General features: G+C 40.8%; 1 protein-coding gene and 1 non-coding gene across 5 annotated transcripts in view; one reads left to right on the top strand and one right to left on the bottom strand.

Annotated features, from left to right (window-relative positions):
* The window catches only part of Grip1 (glutamate receptor interacting protein 1), a 632,754-nt gene that overhangs the window by 366,625 nt on the left and 241,286 nt on the right, over positions 1 to 24,843 (bottom strand). The gene's annotated exons all lie outside the window — the stretch shown is intronic.
* LOC126515698 (small nucleolar RNA SNORA29) lies at positions 5,921 to 6,047 on the top strand. Its single transcript, XR_007595917.1, has one exon. It is a non-coding gene; the product is annotated as a small nucleolar RNA SNORA29 (small nucleolar RNA).

The raw sequence follows: 24,843 nt of genomic DNA, 5'->3' as shown, positions 1-24,843 counted from the left end.
ATTCATAATATATGAATACCAAAGTCAACAGAACAGTGGGACAACAATGATATTTATTTTCCATATAGTTCTTACAATTCTGAAGTTCTAATATATGAACAGGAACAGTGTAATAAAAGGAAAATTGTAAGGTGAAGCCCCAATTTAAATCAATATTCCCTCTAGTTTATTTTTCTTTAGAGTGTGTGTGTGTGTGTGTGTGTGTGTGTGTGTCTGTAGGCCAGTGGTCAACTTTAGGCATGACTTTTCACGACCTATCCACCTTGTCTTTTGAGAGAAGATTTCTCACTGGAGTTGGGTATCAAAGATTAGACTAGACTTGTCAGGCAATCCTCCTGTCTCTGCTTCCTCAGTCCCCAATGTTGTGATTTCAAATACAGACCACTTAGTTTTCCATATCATTGCTAGAGATAAAACTAAGATTAAAATTTCTCGAGTGGCAAGTGTTTTATTGACCAAACAACTATCTTCCCAGTCTTGTCTAGTTTAGCTTTTAAGTAAATAGACAATAGTTAATATTAAAAGTGAGTTGAGCATAAATAATCATTTTGTGTAACTGTACTTCAAAAAAGATAACTATATGACTTATTTTCATTCTTATTGCAATCATCACAAATTTATAAAAACCCACTGATCTACAAAAGACACATGCCCATGAGTTTATACTTTTGTCAGATAACACTGATCACCTAAACTATACAAAGTATTAGATGTGCACCATCTCCTGCTTCAGTGTCACCATGTCCTGGGATGGACACGATTGTGCTTCTCCTTTCAGAGATGATGCCACCATGAGTCAGAGACAACGTCAGACAACTAGAAGTGGCTGAGATAACAACAAAGTCAAATTTATTCCCCTCCACTGTCCATGTTCATAATGACAGCACACTGCACCGATTGTGCTTCTCCTTTCAGAGATGATGCCACCATGAGTCAGAGACAACGTCAGACAACTAGAAGTGGCTGAGATAACAACAAAGTCAAATTTATTCCCCTCCACTGTCCATGTTCATAATGACAGCACACTGCACCGAGATCAGATCTTAGCCTTTTCTATTGCAATCAGCACATAATAAATACCAGAGGTACTTAACACTGTGGTCCATTTGGCTATTTTCCTTCTCTGCCATCAGCAACAGTGGTCACAAGAAAGATGCATTACTGCTTTCAGGAAATTTCCTACTTGGGTCTCAACTTTGCTTTTAAAACCCACATAAAACTACTTTAGGCTGCCTATAGTAGCACCCCACCCCAAGCTCTCTGTTAGTACCTTTTGTTCTTTCATTCACATTATAGGTACCTTTCCCATGCATGGTAGTGCTAGCATCACCCTGAAGCAAAGGGCAGAGTAGAAGAAAAGACCTAGGGCACAGTAGGATTGTCCCTACCTTCCAAATTCTGGCTCTCTTTGCCGTCACACCTGAGGCTTGGCTTTCCTTTGATTATTTATTTATTTATTTATTCATTTATTTATTTATTTATTTATTTATTTATTATCACTTGATTATGTCCTAGGAATTAAAACCCAAGTTTTTGCATAAAACAAGGCAAATGTTCTGAAACTGACCTACCTCACCAGTCCTGAAGACTGACTTTCATACTAACTTTCTAACTCTAGTAATGAACCATTACTGGCCATTCAATACCCTAAACAAGCAGAAGTATCAATCAATCTCCAAATAATGAGCTAGACCTGGCATGAGGAAGAAAAAGCAGAAGCAGCTAGTGATGTACTTAAAGCAAGAAGGTTAACGGGGAGGTATCTCTCCCAAACTCACGCTGTCATGCCTTGTTGGTGGAGATGTGGCTGAGTCAGCCCCGAAGTTGTGAGTAGGGAGGAGCTTTCCCCACTACTCATCTGTCATGTGGTAGCATGGACTCAGGTCAGGTGATCCTCCCTACTGCTCATCAACACCTGAGGCTGATGGAGGTGGGTCTTGTATCTTATCTGTTGCTTTCATTGGTTAACTAATAAAGAAAACTGCTTAGCCCTAACAGAAAATTAGGTAGGCGGAGTAGACAGACCAGAATTCTGGGAGAAAGAAGCTGAATCAGGGAGTCGCCATGATTCTCCCACTCCAAACAGACGCAGGTTAAGATCTTCCATGGTAAGCCAGCTCGTGGGCTACACAGATTATTAGAAATGGGTTAGATCAATATGTAAGAGCTAGCCAATAAGAGGCTGAAACTAATGGGCCAGGCAGTGTTTAAAAGAATACAGTTTCCGTGTAATTATTTTGGGTAAAGCTAGCCCGGTGGCGGGACTCAGGCCCCCCTCCCCCCCCACTCCTATCACAACATGAGGTAGGTGGGTGGTGTAGGAGGTCTTTCAGTATTTGTGTTGCTTTTATTGGTTAATCAATAAAGAAATTGCTTGGCCTGATAGGGCACAACTTAGATAGGCGGAGAAGACAGAACTGAATTCTGGAAGGAAGAAATAGCAGATTGAGCTAAGCCGCCGTGAAGATTATTAGAATTATTAGAAATGGGTTGAATCAAGATGTGAGAGTTAGCCAATAAGAGGCTAGAGCTTATGGCTCAAGCAGTAATTTAATTAATACAGATTTCTGTGTGGTTATTTCGGGGATTAAGCTAGCCTGGTGGTGGGATGTGGCCCGCTCCTCCTTACTACAGGTGGGAGAGCTGGCCCTGAAGTCATCAGAGTGGGAGAGCTGGCCCTGTCCCTCATCAACACCTGAGGCAGGTGAGTAGGAGAGCTGTTACTGTCCCTCATCAACACCTGAGGCAGGTGAGTGGGAGAGCTGTCACTGTCCCTCATCAACACCTGAGGCAGGTGAGTGGGAGAGCTGTCACTGTCCCTCATCAGCACCTGAGGCAGGTGAGTGGGAGAGCTGTCACTGTCCCTCATCAGCTGCAGCAGGCAGGAAACTGACCCCTACACCTCACCTGGGCAACACAGTAGAGCTGGTCCCGAAGGTGTAGATGTGGAAGAACAAACTCAGAGGACAAGAAAGCAGAACTGGCCCCACCCCTTGCTCATCATTACAAGTGGTGAACTAGTCAAGACAATGCAGGCGAGCGCACCCTGCTGGTAAAGACAAGTGAGCACTGGCAATTTGACCAACCCTGCAGCTGCCCAGGCCCAGAACCAGGGCTATGGGCTGAAGCAACCCAACAGCCAGCCCATCTGTGATTCGCTGGAGCACATGAAGAGACCCATCCTGCAGACCCAAAGCTGCAGGATCTACACACATAGGGTAACAACAGGATAACCTAGAGGAGTCCCAGTGGGGGCCCAGCATCACAGTGTAGCAGAAACCAGAGGTCTTAAACCAGACCAATGAGTCCTTGCAATGAACACTTGCACGTAAAGATGCATGAATAAAAGGGTTTACCACGTGACTTGCTGTGTTATGCTACAGCTTCCATAATGACACTGATTTTTCTTTTTTTCTTTCTTTCCCTTTTCCTCCTCTAATTTATTTATTTGTGGAGAAGGTTGCGCGAGCAGAGGACAGATGCTAAGGAAGGAGGAATGTGTGAGATAGAGAGGCATGATGTGAAAGACACAACAGAATAAAAAGGAAGGCAGAAAAAGAAAGAAGAAAGAAGGACAAAGCGGCAGGGATACTTCTACCAAACAAGGCTGCATGCAACCCGGGATAAAGTAGTTTTGTATCTATAAAATTAACAAAATTGAGAAAGGCTGAACCAGTCCAAAACTCTTTCATGTTCATCCCCAAAACCCTTTGTTCAGAGATCCATTAGGGTTAGTAAGCAACAAAGGACATCCCAGAACCCCTCGTTTAGAGATTCGTTAGGGTTAGTAAGCAATGTCAGACATATCATTGAGTCTCAGTGACTCAGGACTCAGGATACTAGATAATCATATATCATGCATGAGTGTTGAAAAACATTTTTAAAAATCCATCCATCCATCCATTCATTCATTTATTCATTATTTTATGTATTTGTGTGTTCCTGTGTTAGTCAGTATGCACAATGTCAGTGTCTCACAAGGCCAAAAGGGGACCAGAGTGCCATGTTGGATCTCCTAGAACTGAAAATATAGGCAGCCATGAGTCTTCTGGTGTGAGTTCTGGAAACCTGGTCTGCTGCGGTTTCCAGATGTCACCCTCTGAGTCACCTATCCTGCTCCATCTTAAGGGCCTTGAAAGAAGAAACCCATTTGGTTTAGTGAGTGGCACTAGAACCAGTTCACACTGAACCATAGAGAAGAAAACTGCACCAAGATCTGACAAATGATTTGTGGGTTTGGAATTGACCACACACAATTTAATTTCATCACAAAGCAATCTAACAATTCTATTTTCTCTCTGAGAAAGCTAGAACTGACCCCCAGGTCTAATCTTTTAGATACTTAAAATGGGGTGGGGGCATAATAAGCCATCAACAAGCAAGCTGCAATAAAGCTGTGGCTACAGCTTATTAGGTTTAATTTTACGCATGAGTGACCTTGGACACCTAGTATTTGACCCCTAAATGGCACCAGCTGATCCCAATTACTATCTGTGTGTGTGTGTGTGTGCGTGCGCGCACACGCCCGCACGCACTCACACACACCTGTACTTTCTACAAGCCAACACATTAATAAGGCTTCATTTTCATGCTGAAAGTCAGTTCACACAGATGACTGACTGTAGTCCTAGGGATGTGTTCTGCTAATACTGGTCACACTGAAACGCTTGTAAGACATTTTTTTTTTGTCCATAGGATGCACATGAATTGCAAAACTATAGTTTACTCTTTGCTATTGAGTCAAAAAATCATTTTATATAACATATTTTGTTAAGGAGTACGGTTGCCTTCACAACAAAATAATACATGTTCATCTTTAGGTCCATCACTAGGTTTAGATATGCATGTCACTGCCCAAACTCATGGTAAAACCTGTTTTAAGTCAACAGTATTAAAAAGTGAGGCTTTGGTATTGGTGAGAGTACAAGCAAACCTCATGAACTGGATTAGTTTCTTCCTAAAAGAAACTCCCTGAGAGCTGCCTGCAACTTTCTTCCAGCAAGCTGTTCACATGAAGTCATAGATGACACCTGGGAGAAACAGGTCCTTGGCAGATTCCAATTTGGCTGGAACATTGATTTTACACTTTTAGCCTCCACAATAGTGAGAACTTTCCGCTCTTTACAAGGTGCAATCAATGGGATCTTGTTATTACAGCTTACGTGGATTAAAACGGCCAAAAAGACATGGTAGCCTATACGAATTAGACTCAGTAGGGCCATAAAGCAGACAGACATGTGCACGTAGTCCATATGATTTTGTTATCTGCTCTAGCCAATTTCTCCCAGACTCAGGGATAAGTGACACGGAAGTCATGAAGTTGGGTCATTGCTACATTCCACAGGGATCACCATGAAGCTCAGTGGGAAAAAAAAATCCATTCTAACACTAGACAGAAACAAGAACAGAATTATGTGGAACCTAGAAACAAGAATATCCTGTGACTTCTTTCTTAAAGAAACTAAGCAAGCCACCCTCATTTAAATGTTTTCTTCATAAGAGTTGCTGGTCATGGTATCTCCTCACATCAACAGTAAACCCTAAGACACTATGGGAGGCCTGACCTTTTCTGAACAGAAATAGAGGGGTGAATGTGGAGGAATAGAGAAGTAGGGAGGGGAGGAGGGACTGGAGTCAGGATGCAAAATGAATAAATGAATGAATGAATGAAAAAAGATTCTTTAAGAGAGATTGGGGGCTCAAATTCCACTCCATTTCCACCACGCTATTTCATGAACATGCGTGTACCGAGTCCTCACTGTGCTTTAGGCACAGGTGGCTAAAGAGAAGAATCAGTGTATTGTTGCAATTGGCTTGAAATCCATTTGAGAGACAAGAAAACCCATAAGCATCTGGAAGCTGGTGAATCAAAATAAGAGCCTTGTTCTCATTAGGTTTGTGGCACTAGTGGCACCATTTAATTTCCCCAAGCTTTGGCATCCCCATCAATGACATTACGCTTATGGACTAGACGAAAGACACCGTCATCTGAAGAGGGAGGAGTTTTCAGTGTCTTCCCCCTATAGGAAATGGCTGAACAGGAAAAGGAGAGGGGGAGAGAGAGAGAGACAGAGACACAGAGAGAGGGATGCCATGACAGCAGCTGGCTGACTTCTAGGAAGGCTACTACAGGAAAATGTGTACTAAAGTGGTGTGACATTCTAAAATCAAAACTAGGATTACCGTCGTGCTCATCCCCAAACCTATACGAAGAAGGCTCTGGTACCAAAAGAGAAAAGAAGTAGGTGATGGTTCATTTGCTGTTTACTGGCTGAAGGGGAAAGATTTCCTCTATCGACTTAAACATGCCCTGAAATTTGAACTCTGTAACCCAAGGTAACTGTTTCTGTTACACCTTTTAAGACCTGCAAGCAGAACAGGTTCTCTGAGCGGAAATGAACCTCTGACTCATCCATCTGAATTTAATCCTTGCCAGAGAGTTGCGGCATTTGTAGTAAAATTGCGCTAGGATTGCAAGGACATGACAACCCTAAGCGTTTCGGTCAATTAATAACTTTTGTAACAGCAAAGACCATGCTCTGTGAAAAGAGGATTTTCTTTGGTAATTAAGTTTAAACAGCGTTTAAATACACTATTTCGAATCAATTAAATGTTCTTACGACATCTACTGCCTCCTTTACTGTTTCCTCTGATACTCTTGGTGAATCATTAAGTTAACAATTTGTGATCACTGAAAATACTTTTCACATTTTCAATATGTCACTGTACTTCAACTCAATATTCTAGTCCAAACAGCAGATCTCTTAATAAAGCACACAAATAAGAGTAATTAACTCCCCTTAGGGCAAAGACATCAACAACACGCTGCTGGGGACTAAACAATCAATTATTACTGAATTCCAGGCACCAGGCTAATATTTCCAGCTACGCAGGTCCTTGAGACGCCACCTGCCCATTTTGCTTTTAACGAACAAGGTCAAAATCACGAACTGAAATACCATGACTCTGAGAGCACACTTTACACCTCCGGAAAAAAAAAATGCCTCGAGGCACTGCGAACTGCTAACTGTCTTTCCAGTGGGCCTAAATATTAATAGACACATCAAAGATAGATAGATCTATCCCTTGGAATCAACTCCTATTCTAGTTGTCTACACTTTGGTGTGACATAAAATATAATCAAAACATTTATTAAGCTCTAACTCTGGACTAGCCTGGGTGCAGAGGGAATACAAACTATAAAGAAGAGAAAGTAGAGCAAACTGAAATAGAAGAATTTAGAGGACATAGGGTAAGGAATGAATTTGTAAGTCCCAGTTTGTCAAAATTTAATCAGGCGATGCCTTCCACTACAAAAGACGTGGAGAGAACATGTGTAGACTATAGACAAAGTGTTTAGTTTAGTTTGGGACACATTGATATCTGAGATGACAGAACACTCAGAGATGGCCAGAAACACAGACTGTGAGCTCAGTCGTGGTGTCCAGGCTGAAATGAAGAAAAGGAGATTGGCCCTAATTTCAGAGCAGCACAAGAGTCAACATGGGAGGAGATTCGGGCAGTGATCAGAGAAAAACGATGGAACAGGAGAGGCACACATGTAAGATGGGAAAGACTAAAGACCAAAGTGATGCATCACCTTCAATTGATAGAGCAACATGAAGACATCAAGGAAGTCTTCAATATCACTAAACTCGGAATCAGGGCATGCTGGGGGTCTTTGCTGGAAGACTTTTGATGGAATGGCAGCTAGGGAAGACAAAGAGTCATAGCCAGCATTCAATCATTTGAATATTACCTGGGAACACCAACTGAGTGCTGGAGATTAGAAAGTAAGAGCTGTGAATTTGAAACATTAAGAAAATGAGAAGAGAGAAAGTAGGAAATGAATAACGAGAACCCAGGAATATATCTTCAGCTGAGAATTTGTGGAGTAAGAGGAGGAGAAGAAAGCTGCATTTTGGGAAAAGAAAAGACTGTGAGTAGAGATAAAGGCAGAAGATTGGTGGCTAGGGTTGAGAGGCCAGATAAGGCTCGAACACGTAAGTTTGTCACACAGCTAACCATAGTTACACAGCCTTTTCCTTCCCACAATGTCAGCCGCATGAATGGTGGTGTGAAGACCATAGAATGTCAGCTGGAGCTAAGAGTGAAGGGTGGCAATCTGTGAGGCTAAAGTTTCAGGGGAGATAGTTGGGGGACCTAGCGATATCAAAGAAACAGATGCCCAAAGAAAACAATCAAAGACATTCTGACATACAGAGAGGGTGGGTGAGGTTGGAAGAATTTGTTAATATTAATTCAAGGTCAATGGTTAGAAAAATGTGGGAAAATAGGATATGTGAAGGAAAGAACCAAACAAAATTCAGAGCCATTTAGTGTCTTAACAGACTGATTCTCCAAAGAGACAAGAAGAGAGACACAATGTTAAATATTCCAAGTCACACCAAATAATTTCTAAAGTTAGCTGTCATATCTGAAAGGAAGAGATCACTACCACATCAATAAAGTATGACTAGTTTTGATAACTTGGGAAATATTCAACCTTAAGAAGGAAAATGAAAAGAATAAAAATCAGAAGCCCTCCAAATGTAGAAAAGTGTGCAGCTAACTGGCTGAGACAAATGCGACACTCCAAGTAGGGCATTTGGGCAAAGACAAGGTCAGCAGGCATAGTGCAAATGACGCTCACTGACACAAACAGTCCCTTGATCAAATTCGTTATGATTCACAATTGTATTCACTCAAAATGCTTATGCCTCCTATGAATAATTTCATTCCATTTGAGAAATATGTCCTATCAGTAAATTTGATATGTGGGTGTTTATTCTGCTTGAGGGTGGGAAGAACATGATTCATATAACTTAGTAACAGGGAATATGAATGAAGAAGATTAGCTTCTATGTGGCTTTCCTATTCTCGGGAACTCTAGGATTTGTGACTCCTAAGAGAACTCTTCCTGAGACAGATTTATGTCACAGTCTCATTTTTGTTCATATAGATGCATGAGTCTTACCATATTTAACCTTTAATAATTGAGTGTTGGGTGCCACTGACACAAGGCTAGACATCAAAAATTAGACGTCCACAGTTAGACAAAGTTATATGCTCAGGTGTTTCCAGAGTATTATACAAAAGCCTATCAAGGTTTCCACCTTAGGGCTGATCAATGGATCATTCTGATGAAAAGTCCCAATCTCCACCAAATATGTTGTGGATTAGAGACACCAGTTTTTAATTTCTAACTCAGGATTAAACAACTAATGTCATGTAAAAATGGGATGAATACAGTCCTGTACACGGCATAACTTAACTTGAAATAACTGCAGGAGGAAGGCTGAACAGAAAGGATGATCTTGTCACAAAATGAAGAGGATGGACAGCAGCTGCCTGTGCTGCCTCTTCCGCTTCCAGACACACGGAATTATTTCTGAGCTGATTTAGCGCCCCATACCTGGTAGTTTGAGGTTGCAAGCATAAAGAAGCCCTTGAACAGTGCCATGGGGCAGAAAGGTATGGGCACTGCCATTAGGAGCTATGGGGAAATAGGGGGACACTGTTATCAGAATAATGCAGGTGGCAGATCTCCCTCTTCCAGTCAGAGCACTGTTGTCTAAGCCTTTCTAGTCATTGTGGGTATGGGAACAGTGACTGTATGCGGTAGTAACACAGTTTCTGTATGGTCAGGGCACATGCGTTCAACTCTACAACTCCACTGGCAAGAAACATCTACTGATGGCGAGTCACTGTCCTTGGTGCTTAAGTATGAAAAAGACGGTGTCACAAGAAAGGTAGTTGTAGAAGTGTGTGTGTGTGGTGTACACGCTTCAAGTCTATTCCTAGCTCACTATGTAATCCTGAGTTCTGTTTTTCCTTGAAGTCATAAAAACACAATCGCTGAGCAAACACTGTCATTGGGATCAACCGCAAAATCAGAGGGCTGGGCTTCTAGGTCCAATACTTCTTCCTTCTAAGATTTCTTTCATGCCTGTATCTGAATAATGGTCCTAGGAACACCATTACCTCCAAAGCTCTGGGACTTTTCAGTATAAGACTGGTATTTAGTTTTGTAAGTTATAAAAGTTGGGCATGGATAGATAAGACCAGCCATAAACAATAGTTCCCTGGTGCTATGAATTCCCCCATTCTACATCATAGTTGAAGGCATACAAATCCAAACAGGAAATTACCACCAACTGCTAAGCACCCAGACATGTCACCCCTACTTTTGGCTGCTCTTCCCTTAAAATGATCACAGCTATAGGCAGGGGAAATAAGGGGCAACGACTTTCAGAGCCTCACGTTTTTAAGGACACTTGCTGAGTTAATTTATTTGCACGCAGATCAGTTTATCCAAAAGTGGAATCATTTATAAAAACTTTCACCGAAGCTATTTGTCCAGCTGCATCCAATTTTAGGGATCACCAACATCATGTCACTGTTGGCCTCACATTATATTCTGGCAGTATGGGGCATGAGCCAATCTTGATGCTACACACAGCCTTATCTGAGACTTAGGTCTGGTTTTATCTCCACAGCGGGGCTTCACAAATCAACTGCCACTTTTTACAGCTGAAAATTTATGAGCCACATAGCACACCCGAGAGGAACACAACACAAAAGCACGACGCTGTCCTAGTGATAACCAGCAGCACTTGTTATACAAAACATTGGCCATGGCACTGAAGTCCGGCATAAATTTTAAGTTTGTTGCTTAGACACACATTTCAGGAAAAGAGTTTAGATGATCAACAGGAAACAAAAATATGTTCCATCTTACGTTGAATACATTTTAAAATAGGAAAGCTGAATCATATTTAACAAACGAGTAGCCACTGATTTGGGAAAATAATTAATATCCCAGTAAGCAACAGATTTCTCTACTGATACCTATTACTCGAGATAAAATAAACAAGGGCCATGCATCGGGTCCAATTTCCCATTAGGCACAGAGAATGGAGATGGGGTGGGCTCTGAAACCTGGCTTTGTGTCTGGAAACAAGCATGCCCATTACACACATAAACCTTAAAATTTTCTATAGTGTGATGAATTTTAAAGACTAGGGAGGAGCTGATATGCATGTTTAATATAAAACAATCAAACAGTATCCTCTAATTCTGTGGCATGGGCAGTTTTTTGGCTAAGCCTTGTGCTTAGTGATATTGAGAATTCAAGTTTAATTCTATGATGTCATTATCAAGGCGGAGCCAATCATTCCCTCCTTTCTGAAAAGCACATCTCTGTTGTGACTCCAAACTTTGCAAAGCCGGACAAACAGACCATGAGCGACAGCTACAGAACTACCCTTTCTGCGAAACAAAAGCTTTGCCTGTAACTTGTGTCCCTTTTGGCCACTTCATTATTCCTGCTAGTGAGCTGGTTTAGAGGCTTGTATGATCAGGCCTGACTTTGGGTTTATATTTCCTCCCTTCCTAATGTACTAGGAAGAGATGCATTCTCAATTTCAAACCACTGGCTTTCCAAATAATCATTAAGAAAACAACCCATTTCAGAAGATGAGGAAGAGGAGGAGAAAAAAGAAATAAGCATTTCTTATTTATGCTATTTAAAATATGATTAAAGAATGCATTCATCCTTAACTTCATAACACTATAAAATCAAAGAATTTCTATAACATACATCTGCATAGGTTTAGTATTTAAAATGAACCTAAATTTTATTTTTATGCATCTGTAGGCCCAATAGCTGATATTCAGTTTTAATCAACAGATTCAAATAGCAGGATTCTATGGATGAGTTCTTCAAGGACTATTTTGACTTTGAGATTATGTAATAGTTGGGAGAGCAGAATAGAATTCTATCACTTCTATTACAGATTCAAAATTGCCAATGCGATTGGGTCCCCGCCCACACTCCAACTTCAGAGTGAGTTAGGTGGGGGAAGGCTATGTAGAGTATTTGTGTGATTCCTTCTAAGCAGGATTCAACTCTTAAGGGAAAGTAGGGACAGGGACTGGTAAATAGACAAGAGGCTAAATGAAAATACCATCTGCCTAAACATGTCCCCTCGGTATCCTCTCTGTGTAGCTGTGTGGGCTGTGCGCAGTTCTGTGAAATGTGGGCTGTTGGCTAGACTCATCAGTAAACCTGCTGTCCTGGGTCTTCAGGGTTCTGCACCAGGGTTCTGTACCTCATTAGACAAATGAGACACTGAGCAGCATAAAGACCCTGTGGAGTCTTCTAAAGTCGCCATTGCTCAGTCTCGTTAAGATTTCCATCTTTAGAAGGAAGGGGTTTTCATGGAAACCGTGTAGTAGTTTTCACCTCTGGCACTTCTTGCTATTAAATGAAAACAAACAATCATATTTTCAAACTAAAAAAGAATCCTACACTACTATATCAGAATTAACCAATATAAGCTTTGTTTCTGGGTCTAATCCTTTCTCACTCCAGGAACGTTGGGCAGCTTGGGTGGTCCTGGAGACCTTAGAGTATAGACTTCCCATCCACCTTCTGCATCTGCTGCTTCATTTTCCCGGACTCTGACCAGTGGCTTCTCCCTACATCATGACTTCTGGATGAACTACAGATTCCCAAGCACTGAACCATTAGGCTGGACCCAGCCTGCATGATGTGTCGAATCCTGAACCAATCCCCAAAGGATGAACAGTGCATACTACCATCAAGACAGATTGGATCAATCAATAGTGACAGAATTAGAGTAGAAACAGCAGTATTTTAAATATGAAGACTGCTCCTTTCCAAAGCAAAAAAGCAATTTCAAGGAAAACAATCAGATGCCCACCACACCACACAGAGAACATTAAAGAAAGCTTTTCATTTTTCATTAAACACATGAAAAGCTTGGTCATCTTTCAGTAATAAACATAAAAAGGAATAAAAAAAAAGGGGAATGAATTTTTTTTTAAAAAAATGCCACATGGGATGTGGGCCCAGTATGGGCAATCTTTTGAGTTTGTATAGTTAAGACCAAAATAGCACCGAAGGAGCTACTCACCTCCATACGCCATATGTTCCATCAGTGACTGGAGAACACAGGCAGAGAGAAGACATGGAATCTGAGCGCCCTACATTCACTACAATCTAGAGTTATTTGGGTGGGAATAAAGACTTTACTTGTAATGCTTTAGCAGACTATGCCAACAACCGACCATGTAACTTAGCACCTGTGTAGAAGAAGCATTGCTTTCAGTAGTGTTTCTTCCTTGCCCAGAATCAAGGATGTTCATCTCGGAAAGTTTTAACTAAAGTTGCCTGTCCTCCTTACGGTAGGATGCCGGGGAAGGGTTTTCTACACCGGATAACAGACCTTACTAACCAAACTCGAGGTAATTCTATTATTCTCAGAGTAACTGCGCATGACCCACAGATGTAGTCAGTGACAAAGCAGCTGGATTTGCAAAGCCCGGGACAGATGGGAAGTGACGCAGAATGTAGGTCTTTGAGTCACTGATAATCAATCATCAATATCACCTATAAATAAAACATATTGAATTAACTTATAATTTTAAATTAGTAGTTAGATGACTCAGAATTAAAAATAAATTACCATGGAAAGTATCCCATTCATATGTATATAAAGCTTAGATCATAAGTATTAGCAAAAGCCAAACTGTACATACAGAGCATCAGACAGGAGAGTGAGACTCAGGAACAGAATACTTTCTCATCCCAGTTTCATGATGATCACATAGCCAGTTGGGTCTTCACAAATCACTTAACTTGCTGTGTCTTTGAGTTATTTATTATCAGAGAAATATACAGGTCAAACAACACAGATTCTAAAGTACCTTCAAGTTTAATATTCCTTTAAATTATTTCATGCAGAAAGAAATACAGCTCGGGATAATAAAGCTGGTGATATAAAATACCCAACAAATGGAATATGCCAGCCAATCAATTTTCAGCCAAACAAATGCACTGCAGATGGAAAGCAATTCTTTCAAAAGAAAAATGAAGGGGATGGTAATAAACAGGCAAAATGCCTCCACCACGTAACCAAGCCTGTTTCTTTATAATTGTTGTTTCTTTAAATCCCCCAGGGACTTCTCGAGTCAAACCAAGTACAGTGAAGGTTTGAATCATCCAGGATCTTACACCCAAGGCCTGTCAGTTTGATGATCACGTCTCTTCTACAGAAACCAATGGCTACTATGTGTCAGCACTGAGGATGGAAAGGTGCCTAAGCTTCCTTGCCTCCCCCCCCCCCTTCTCCTCATTCCTCCCCTACAGCCCAAGGAACCCAAGCACACTACTTACTCAGCTTCTGCAGGTATTATAGTAGGGGCTAAACATCTTTTCAAAGTATATGTCACAATTCTCAATCTATCCTTCTGGCATATTTATCAGGAGAGAGAATAGAGGACAGTGGTTCAGTGGAGACAGGGAATTGTTACATGGATTTACAAAATAAACAAATAATAGATAAGCAAATATTAACCTTCATCAGGCGATGAAAGGAGACAGAGACAGAGACCCACATTGGAGCACTGGACTGAAATCTCAAGGTCCAAATCAGGAGCAGAAGGAGAGAGAGCACGAGCAAGGAACTCAGGACCACGAGGGGTGCACCCACACACTGAGACAATGGGGATGTTCTATTGGGAACTCACCAAGGCCAGCTGGCCTGGGTCTGAAAAAGCCTGGGTTAAAATCAGTCTCGCTGAACATAGCCGACAATGAGGACTACTGAGACCTCAAGAACAATGGCAATGGGTTTTTGATCCTACTGCACGTATTGGCTTTGTGGGAGCCTAGGCAGTTTCGTGGATGCTCACCTTACTAGACCTGGATGGAGGTGGGTGGTCCTTGGACTTCCCACAGGGCAGAGAACCCTGATTGCTCTTTGGGCTAATGAGGGAGGGGGCTTTATTGGGGGAGGGGGAGGGAAAGGGGAGGCGGCGGTGGGGAAGAGACAGAAATCTTTAATAAATAAAAAAATTAATCACCCACATCACTGCCTAAAAATGCCCTCACTGTAAGCACCCTCTACCAAGCTTGCTTTATGTCTTAAGAATAATATACAGCATTTTTTCAATTAAATAAAAGTAATATATTAAATATTCTTAAGATGAAGCCTAAGTTGCCTGAGTGGGACTTTCAAATGCATATACCACTTTAAAATAACTCAGCTATAATGTTTTAATATACACACATGTACACCCCACCTGAGAATTACAGCTCAGCATAAGCAAACAGCAACAAATGAAAATAATTTGTTGATACAAATGGTCTTTCTTTAAATGACAGCTGTGTTCTCCTCCTCCTCTGGGTTCACTTGAAGTGACCTCATGGGGAAAGGCTCATGGTCACTGCATGCTGCCAGGTACTGTTTTCACACACAGCTCTGCTTCCACAGAGGTAAGAAGAGAACCCAGGAGAGTCGTTACCATGGAGGAGCTCATGCCTAGTTCAATACCATAATGCACCGGCAAAAGGTGCCAGGGCTGTAGTTGGGAAGAAACAAACAGGTCCCTTCCTTTCAATAATTCAGCAGAATAGATTGTGGCCAGTCAGGACTTTTGTCACAGCTAAGAACAATCCAAAAAGAATGAGGAGGTGACACACCCTATCTGCTTTATACCTTGAATATTATCCAGTGTGAATTAAGAAAACATGTAACAGTAGAATCAGACTTTTAAATCTGTATGACAGATAAAATAAGCCTGGCTAGTAAGAGCCTTAAAAACTCACAATAATCCAATATTTAGCAGGGGAAAGGTAGTGAGCATAATAAAACTGCAGTTTAGGGTCCAGCGAATTAGATAGTTCCTTTAAGATAGTCAAGGAGATTATTTGGTTTAAACAGCAGATAGAATCCTTTGTCTAATTCTTTGCCTAAGTCACTATGGTGATAGCATTACCTTTAGTACCAGTTCCTCAAGAGGCTGGAGCAGAGAGCCCAGTACTGGAGACAGGACTGGGCAATAGAGCAAGATGCTGGAGCTCCCGCCTCCCTCCCCGACTACCACTGTTTTGTTTTTTGTTTTACCTGAATTGATATAAAAATTGAAATATAAAATTATGATTTTGTACTTAGAAAAATCCTTAGATTTTAAGACACCCTGTGTCATATTTTATGAACTAAACCCCAGGAGTGTGTGGTGATTTGCCTAAGGCTTCTGTTTTGTTTGCTTAAATTCCAACTCTAGAATGAGGAGAGAATGGATAAGTGACAAAGGCAGCTTTTTTATAAATTATTTCATTCTGCCTCTTGTACATAGTTGCATATGTTGATTCTAAATAATGTGCAAAGATTTTTCTTAAAAACATAAAACAAAACAAAGCAATCAGTCTATTACTGTTAAAACCCAGTTCTGACAGGGTTGTGGAGAAACCATCCATTTCTAGGACAATCTTTATACCACAGCATCTGGTCCTGGGAGCATCTTAATTTTGTCTTTGGCATTTAATATGATAGCTGAGGGGCATCTAAGATAAAGGAAAAGATGATAAACATCTCATTTAGATCCCAGAAAAGAATAAACATTACTTAGAATAAAATAAAGTATTAGAAAGCCCTTGAAAGAGAGAGAAGAATCTGGGGTGTATTTTCTGCGAATCCCTTATTAACTCAATTTTCCATTATCAGATGATCAATTTCTTATGATGAACTGATAGAAAACTTACATGGCAGAGTTAAGTTTCACAAAAGGAAAGAAAAACACTGGAGACAAAGAATAATGATTTTTTAAATCAACGGTATCATTAAATAAGACATAAATATCATCAATAAATTCTATCCACACTCTCAGACTTAATATAAATGGAATTTCTCCACATGTGATGAGATACAAGGGGTATAAACTTCCAAATTATACCAAAGACTAATTAAAATAGATACACAGTGGATGTAATTAAATTTGGCTGCATTACCCATCTGAGAAGATTAGCTTTAGGAGTCAGGCTTGCTGTGTACACTTTACTATAGCAGTTAAATACAAGTGGAATCTCCTGTGCTCAGTTCACAGATGTCCCATGAGGTCACTGCACTATGTGACAGGTCTTCTGCAAGATCTCAGACTATTTAATATTTCATGAAATGCCAAACGCCATTCCATTCAAGATGTCGAATTCTGAAGTTGGGGACCGAAGAGCCAGCTAAGTCTACAAGTTTTCAACTGCATCACATAAAGAAAGGGTGCTTCCCGAAAAACAAGCGAGCAAGCAAACAAAAACACCACTGGATCTTATTTTCCCATGGAAAGGCAAACACTCATGCTGGTTAGCATCTCATCTTTAAAGCAACCATGAGAATCTGATAAAGCATGATTTTCCCTGAGTTTTTCTCTGAACTTGATGATAACGATTATTACCCTCATCATACTCTCTCTTTAGTCTATTCTTGAAAAGCACTTTACCCTGCTGATGTGGTTTTTTTCAACAAATTTATTTTAAAAATAAAAAAATCTCAGCAAAACACGCAGAATGCAGGCATTTGAGAGATTTTGTTTGAGTCAGTTTGTAGACACATTCATCACAGCAGAAATCACAGAGGGTGTGAATTAGGCTCTAGACTCGCTGTGTATTGACTGCAAGAAATGTCTTCAAGGAATAGCAGGCCAAGCCCTGTTCTTCAGCTCCCCCACCCCACTTCCTATATTTCAGAATTACTTCTCATGCAAGCTGGCAGTATTTTTTTTATGTGTGCCACAAATCCTAGTTAAATTTGAGACTACATCAAGGTAGCTAAATTTAGGAAACATAGAGTGTCACTACATTAGAGTAGATTATTCATGAAAAAGCACAATAACATGGAAATAGCCCGGAAACTCAGAGAACACTCGGTAAAAACATTAATAGCAATACCGTTCAGGCAAATATCAAAGAATTCCAATTGGCATTATTGTGTTATTGCCACTACCTAAGTTTTCAGCCCTCAGCCTTTATCAATCACAGTGGGTTTGGTCATGTGGAAATAATTCCCATGGCTTTCACTGCCACAGAAATTGGGATCTAAATTATTTATTAGTTAATGCTCAAAGGGTAGAAATGGAATACATTCATGGTTATACTTCACAGGGCAGAAGAAAAAAATAGGCTTCAGGTACAAGTTCATAAAGATTCTTGCTCAAGAAGGTAAGAAATAATTTTAAATTTTTAAAATGTAGATCACACATAGCTGTCATCTCCCTCCCCTTCATTTGGGCACACAAACTCAGTGATTTTGGCAAGGAGATGCTTTCTCTCCACACCCTGAGGCATTTCTGGATTTTAAATCTATTGGGACCTGTCTAAGCCTCATCAGGAACTCAAAGCACTGACAGGTACAAGAAAATTTCTAGTTCTCTATTTTAAAGTCAATTTACAAATGTCTCCATGTGGGTATTCTTTTTATTCTACAGGTATTGCTGCTGCTAGCTGACAGCAAACAAGTTCCCCTAACCTAATAACAAAATTATGAACATGCATCAGAGAAAAGCATTTCAACTTCCTTGTACAAACAGCACGTTTCATCACAGATAACTGTCCAGAAGTCGGGACTGTGAGCGTTAATCATGAACACCAACTCCAATATAGACAACTACTTTCAAACAAGCCAACCTTCTCTGTCTTGAAAGGAAGAAAAATACACACACACACATTGGAAAAAATAACAACTAAAACAGAACATATTCTAGCCACCTTCAAAACAGATTTTTTAAACAGCTGCTTAAGAGAATCAATTATATCTACAATATGAACCTGTGTGCAGACCCGGACTGGCAATAGCATCCAGACCTGATGTGGTGGCGATACTCACAACAAATCAAGCACATCACACAGCACCACCTGGTAAATCTTTTACATCCAAGAGTAAAGAAACATACAAGGTTTATTGTTAGCCCTGGCATGAGAGGACCAGGAGACGAGGGTGGAGGGAAGCGCTTACTTCGAAAATGCTCAGAAGCGTAGTAATAGACATCCTCGTAGCCCTCTTGGTAATCCTCTTCCGGACGGTACTTTTTCCCCTTTCTTCTCCTAGATCTCCGAATATGTTTGACAAATCCCAGGAAGCGGTCCATGCCTGGCTCCCAGGGAGGCGCTGCGCAGCCAGCAGCAGAGCGGACAGCTCAGCTGCTCTGCAAGTCGGTGGAGCATGAATGACCCTCAGGAAGCCCGGGGACCTGGACACATTACCCTCCAGCCTTGCTCCTCCTGCCCATCAGGGCCGAGAGTTCAGCTGCGGAAGGGGAAAACCCATCAGGGCCGAGAGTTCAGCTGCGGAAGGGGAAAACATAACCGCGATCTGGGAGTACCTTGATGAGACCTTCTCCTCATTTAGCCCAAGAAACTGTCAGATCTGCTTTTTTTTTTTTTTACGGATGGGTGGGGCAAAGAAAGAAAGTAAGATGATAATAAAAGAAAGATAATAATTAAAGAGAAATCAAACAACGAAGCTGTGGGCTTCAACTTGTTTTCACACCAAACAAAAGTTGAGGATTTTCAGCTGAAGCAAGAGGCATCCCAGAACTAAAATGTCACTACCCAACACCTCCATCACCAGGGCGGGTGGGGAAGCTCGTTAGTCACTGGACTGAACCAAAGCTAGGGACGGCTTGGCTTTCCCCACCAGCCAATTCTTCCCACTCATATTAACATTCCTATGCTCAAAGCTCAGCAGGCACGTGAAAACTTCCTAGAAAGCTGCAGTTTGGGAAAAGAGAGGCTGGTTAACTCTTTGTGCTCCTGGCAAGCCACTCTAGGGATCCGGGAAGTGGTTTCATCCACATGCACAGCCCTCTTGCTGACTGAGTGTGCGGTATGTGTTAATTGGAGCAGCAGGGGGAAGGCTCAGCAGCTGCTTTCAAAGGACACATTTACCCCACTGGGCATTAATGTATTCCAATCGCTGTTTGATCTAAATATTAAAATGCGCTTCTCAGAGAAGCTTCTCACAGGCTTAGTAACAGCGCTCCACAATCTGCAAAGAAAGGAAACTGCATGGTTTTCAGGGGAGGGGAGCACAAATAATCCAACTTTGAGTGCATGAAATTCAAGTAGGACTCAGGCTGAGCGGTCACGCTGTTTAACAATAAAAGAAGCTACTTAAAGGACAAGTGAAACCGAATTCTTAAAAAGAAGAACGTTTTTAAATGTGTCCATATCTTGTTTATGTTAATCTTTAAGAATCACAAACAACTTAAAAAACAACAATGACAAAACCCAAAACCTCTGGCTATCAAAAATACTTGAGGTAAAAGGGCAGAAGTCCGCTAGAGGTGAACTGAGTAAGCAGGAATCCTATGTAACCATCCCCACTCCAGGCTCTTTTTCATGGATCTCTACACGGATGGGGATTTCTAACACCACAAACAAGCCCTCAACTCACAGCCTAATTCATCATGCATGTCAGCATATTACCTAGCAAAGTAATGATATTCCACAGCCCCTTGTTTCCAGAAATGTAATTTAGAGAAATGTGTCTGACTGAATGATGGTTGTTCAATAACAATATCATAACAAGTTTGCACAGGCATCCCGGGGGGGGGGGGGCTGGCTGTGCTCACAATACCTGTTGTTTGGCGCACAGGCAACCCGTCTCTTTTCTACACTGAGACAGATCTCTGTTTTCAGCTATAGACTGCTCATGACGAAGTAGGGACAATTTTATTGAGGAAGTCAAATATTTACTAACCAAGAGCATTTCAGCTCTGAAGTGTGTGGAGTTACATTCAACAGTTCCATGAAATCCCGCGTGCTCGGAGATTTCTCGTTTTGTGTGCTGGAGGAGAAGGCTTGTGGAAGAAATACAAACTTAACGATGCTGACAAAAAGATGCTATAAAATGTGTCGTGAGCATCTTTAAACACCAATAAAATTCACTGTCCTTTCGTTATTACTCTGCCTTCCTCAACCAAAACAAACCAGAACAATTAAAATAATTCAGCAGAATCTTGAAGATCTGGAGTCTAGACTTTGAATAACAAACAGTAGATGAGTGGCAATAACAGCACATGGCCTCTTCAGTCAGCCAAAGAGCTTGCACACAAGGGCGTGAAGAAAAGAAGGTTCAAACCATTTCCATGGCCCCAGGTTATCAACTCAATCAACACTGTAGGGCCAGCGAACAGAACACAATTTGGCACTAATTTAGAGATTATCTTGCCTACTCAAAAGCTACTTGCATAAAAAACCAAGTCTTTCCTATGGGATTGTTCTTGAAACAGAGTGTGCTGGTGAGTTTCGTGTCAACTTGACACAAACTAGTCATTTGAGGGAAGCTCAAATGAGGAAAACGCCTCCATCGGATCAGGCTGTAGGCGAGTGCTTTCATGGCTTGAGAGTTCTGGATGCACTGCAGGCTCCACCTCAAAGTTTTCCTGTCTAGCACTCGAAGACCAAGGCTGATGTTTATAGTAGTCCTGGACAACTGTCAAGTTAGTGAAACGTGGCTGTGTTCTTCTCAGCAAGGCATTAGATCTCTGCAGAAACAGCCCCACCCTGCAGCTCCAAGAAGGCAGTACAGGTCTTGTCACTCCAGCCAGTGGTCCTCCCTGATGTCTGCCTCCACAGGTAGAGCACAGAGGCTGCTAACAGCACCTGTGGGGACAGTCATCTCCCACAGTCATGCTTGATTTGGCTTAGCTGGGTGTTTGGTGTTTGTTTTACCTAAAACTGGGTCAACATATGAAAGTCAGATGATTACACAAAATAACCAGGTATTCAACATTTTCCTTAAAGTATGGGAAGACCTAGTAGCTCTGGACCCAGTTCCATATAGTTACTGAAGAGAAGAGCTGAGAAAGACTGTCACCCACCACTAACTCTCTGCTTCTCTCTTAGCTATAGCCCCTTCTCCCAGACTCAAACCTCTCACTCAGTCACCTCTGGGTCCTGCAGGCATTTGTGCTCTTGGGACATGGTGGGGATCTATTTGAGTATTGAGTGGGGAACTATTTGAGTTCCCAAACACTAACTACTTGTAAAGCAATGGCAACACCCTTCTCTCCAGTAGAGAAAGCTAACTATTGTACATGTGGGCTTTAGTGGCGCTAAGGGTCACTAAAGCATAGTATCAAATTCCTAAGACAAAAAAAAAAAGTGTTCTCATGAGAAAACAAAATAGCTTGAATTATTCAACAAAATGTACTTCAGCCAAGGATAGCTAATACATATTAGCATACACAGACACACACACACACACACACACACACACACACACACAGAAGCGCTCGTTATTTTCCTCCCGGGAAGTAGGCAATTGACTATAAAGCACTTGTATGGTTTCTATATTCTTCTGAATTAGGTTCCCCATATGCTTTTATTAAAAGAGTAGGCCAACTATTAAGATTAAGTCTTTAACCTACAAAATCTCCTAGATTGCTTATTAAAGGATACCCTTCCTTGCACATTTACATTAAAATGATGATGGTTATGGTATCTTCTGAGAGGTATTACGGAATACACAGTCTATCTGACAAATATTTAACGTGCTAAAAAATCGAGTCCTTTGAGATGCTGAGGTATCTGCGTGAAAGGTCAAGAACTACAGACCCCCAGGACAGACAGTGCTCCACCCGGGGGAGGGCAGCGTGGGAGGGAGGAAATACCACAGTCCGGGGACCCCAGGACAGACACCTGGAGAGGGCAGCACGGGAGGGCGGAAGTACTCCATCTTCAGGAGTGATGGCATGGCATTCTCACCACTGTAACAAGCTTTATAGTGGAAGTGATTTATCTCATGCTCTTTGCTAAATGAAATCCATAGATTATGTGTCTCATGCATACATAATTTTAACATAAAACACCTTAATAATGTTCTATTTAAATATCTTTAGCAATATTGAATAAATGCATTTAAGGGTCTGACGACAATAGAAGACGAAGTTATAGCTTTGCAATCACTTATAGTATTATTTTTAACTTAAGATGCGATCAAAAACCACTCCCTGCATCAAATAGTAAATAAGATGGTGACAAAATGAACACCAGAATAAATGTCTGTATGGTCTTTGTGTATCAAAGCTGCAAACAGTATGATAATGTGCCTCTATAACCATGTTAGACTCATGAACTGAAATAATTAGGAACAATTTTTGTCTTACAAACATATTTATCATATGGAGATGTGAGAGCTGAGCTGAACACAAACCACATTTCTGGTTTGTAAACATTTTTTTAAACCTAACTTCAGTACTGTTTGCACCGTGGGCTACTGTCTCTAACGTGCTGGCAAACCCTATTCATACTATACCCTGTTCAGCACTATGACAAGCCAGTACATGGGGGGAAAGATGAACAAGCAAACAAAAAGAAAAAAACACTTATTTTCAAAAGGCTTTTCCAAGTCATTCCTAAATGAATAGCTAATCGGATCCCATCCAATCACTCATTGTTGGGGTTGTTTATTAAATAATGCAGAGTTGGTACCTAAAGACTAATGTGAAGCAAATTTTCTGGTCTGTAAATCAAAGTGGATGAACTAAGCTAATTCATCCATCTGTGAGGTATTTCAAGGTCAACCCTCCACTGCCAACAAGATTTTAGTGAAAAAGACAGTGCAGGACAGTGCTTAGCATCTGAAACTGTTTGCTTACTGAGCGTGAAGTGAAATTTAACTGTGGTATGTCTGCATTTGTAGATTTATTATGGCTGTTTAGACTTCTTGCAAAATGAAATGTCAGGCAGTCATTCTGAGGTTCTAACTATTTTAGCTTCAAAGGTCTCACATAACTTTGAGGCTATTCTTTCCGTTTTTAAGCATCACTTTTCCTTTGTATCCCCCACTTTGTAGAATTAACTAATATGCTTATTTACTGCCTAGACATGAAATAAGCACAAAAGAGTGCAAATGAATGTTTAAAAATAATTTTCAAATTTGCCTTGCTTAATGTACTATTTTAACATGGTAAGAGTTTTAAAAAGATTCTATGTGTGGAAATTCACAGATTTTTCCCCATTGAAGGTATAAAATGTATTAGGAGAAAGATTTAGACTAGAACATCTCTTGCAGCTACAAGATGGTATTGCATTCATACAAGATGCTTTCAAGTGATGAAAAACATACTGTTTGCTATGGAGTCTTTTAAGGTACTTGTGAAACTTCACAAGGGGCATTTAAGCCCCATACGGTAGATCTAAAAATTGTCTAACGTCTTTTGATTCCTAGAAATCCATACATGCTCTCTGTCCCCACTTCTCCACGCCCCCTTCCTCTCCACAACTTGTCTTTCTAAATCACTTAGAGAGCGGGAAAAAAAAAATCTACCTTGAAATAGCACAATTTATTTATTATTTGTTTTGGGGGTGGCTGTTTTTACCAAAGTATGAAATTTCAAAACATATTTTGTAATTGATTTATTTGGCTACAGAAACATTTCATGATAACTTAAAATATTTTCCTGTAGCCTGATGGGTTTTAGGGGTTGTAAAGACTAACCTAATTATATTTTTTAGTTTCTTCTAGGTGTTTCCCCATCTTTTTGGACTTTTTCTCTTGTAACCATTTCTCAAACCCCTAATCTAGACCTGTTAACAGCAACACTTGCTTTGTTTGTTATCAGATCTCTCCCGTGACTTCGACGTTTTCAGAACTTCTTGTTAGAAGTTCTCTATCTAAAATAACCAGGGTTCCTGCTTCTCCTTTCACTTTGCTATTGAACTTCAGCTGCCTGTCTATTTGGCTGCTTTCTTGTTCACCTGCTTAATTGTTCCTCACATGTATTGCAAATCAATATTTATTACACAGTGGGTGTGCAACTGGAGATGGTGAGAAACACTAAACCATCCTTCTTGATGGTAGCTGTATTTACAAGTTAAGAGTTTAAATCCATTAACTGAAATGGGGCTTTTGGAGTGTCCATGGCTTTAAGGGCTCACTTATTCACTCTATAAAGTATGTTTAGTGCCTCTGACATGTTAGATCCTTGATCCACGCATGCTCTCACCGACCGTTACAATGTGTCCTATTTTACAGC

Source organism: Alexandromys fortis, unplaced genomic scaffold (genome assembly GCF_014885135.2).
Source record: "Alexandromys fortis isolate MF-2015 unplaced genomic scaffold, M_Fortis_MF-2015_v1.1 scaffold_154, whole genome shotgun sequence".
Lineage (NCBI taxonomy): Eukaryota > Metazoa > Chordata > Mammalia > Rodentia > Cricetidae > Alexandromys > Alexandromys fortis.
This window is presented reverse-complemented; position numbering and strand designations above follow the sequence as displayed.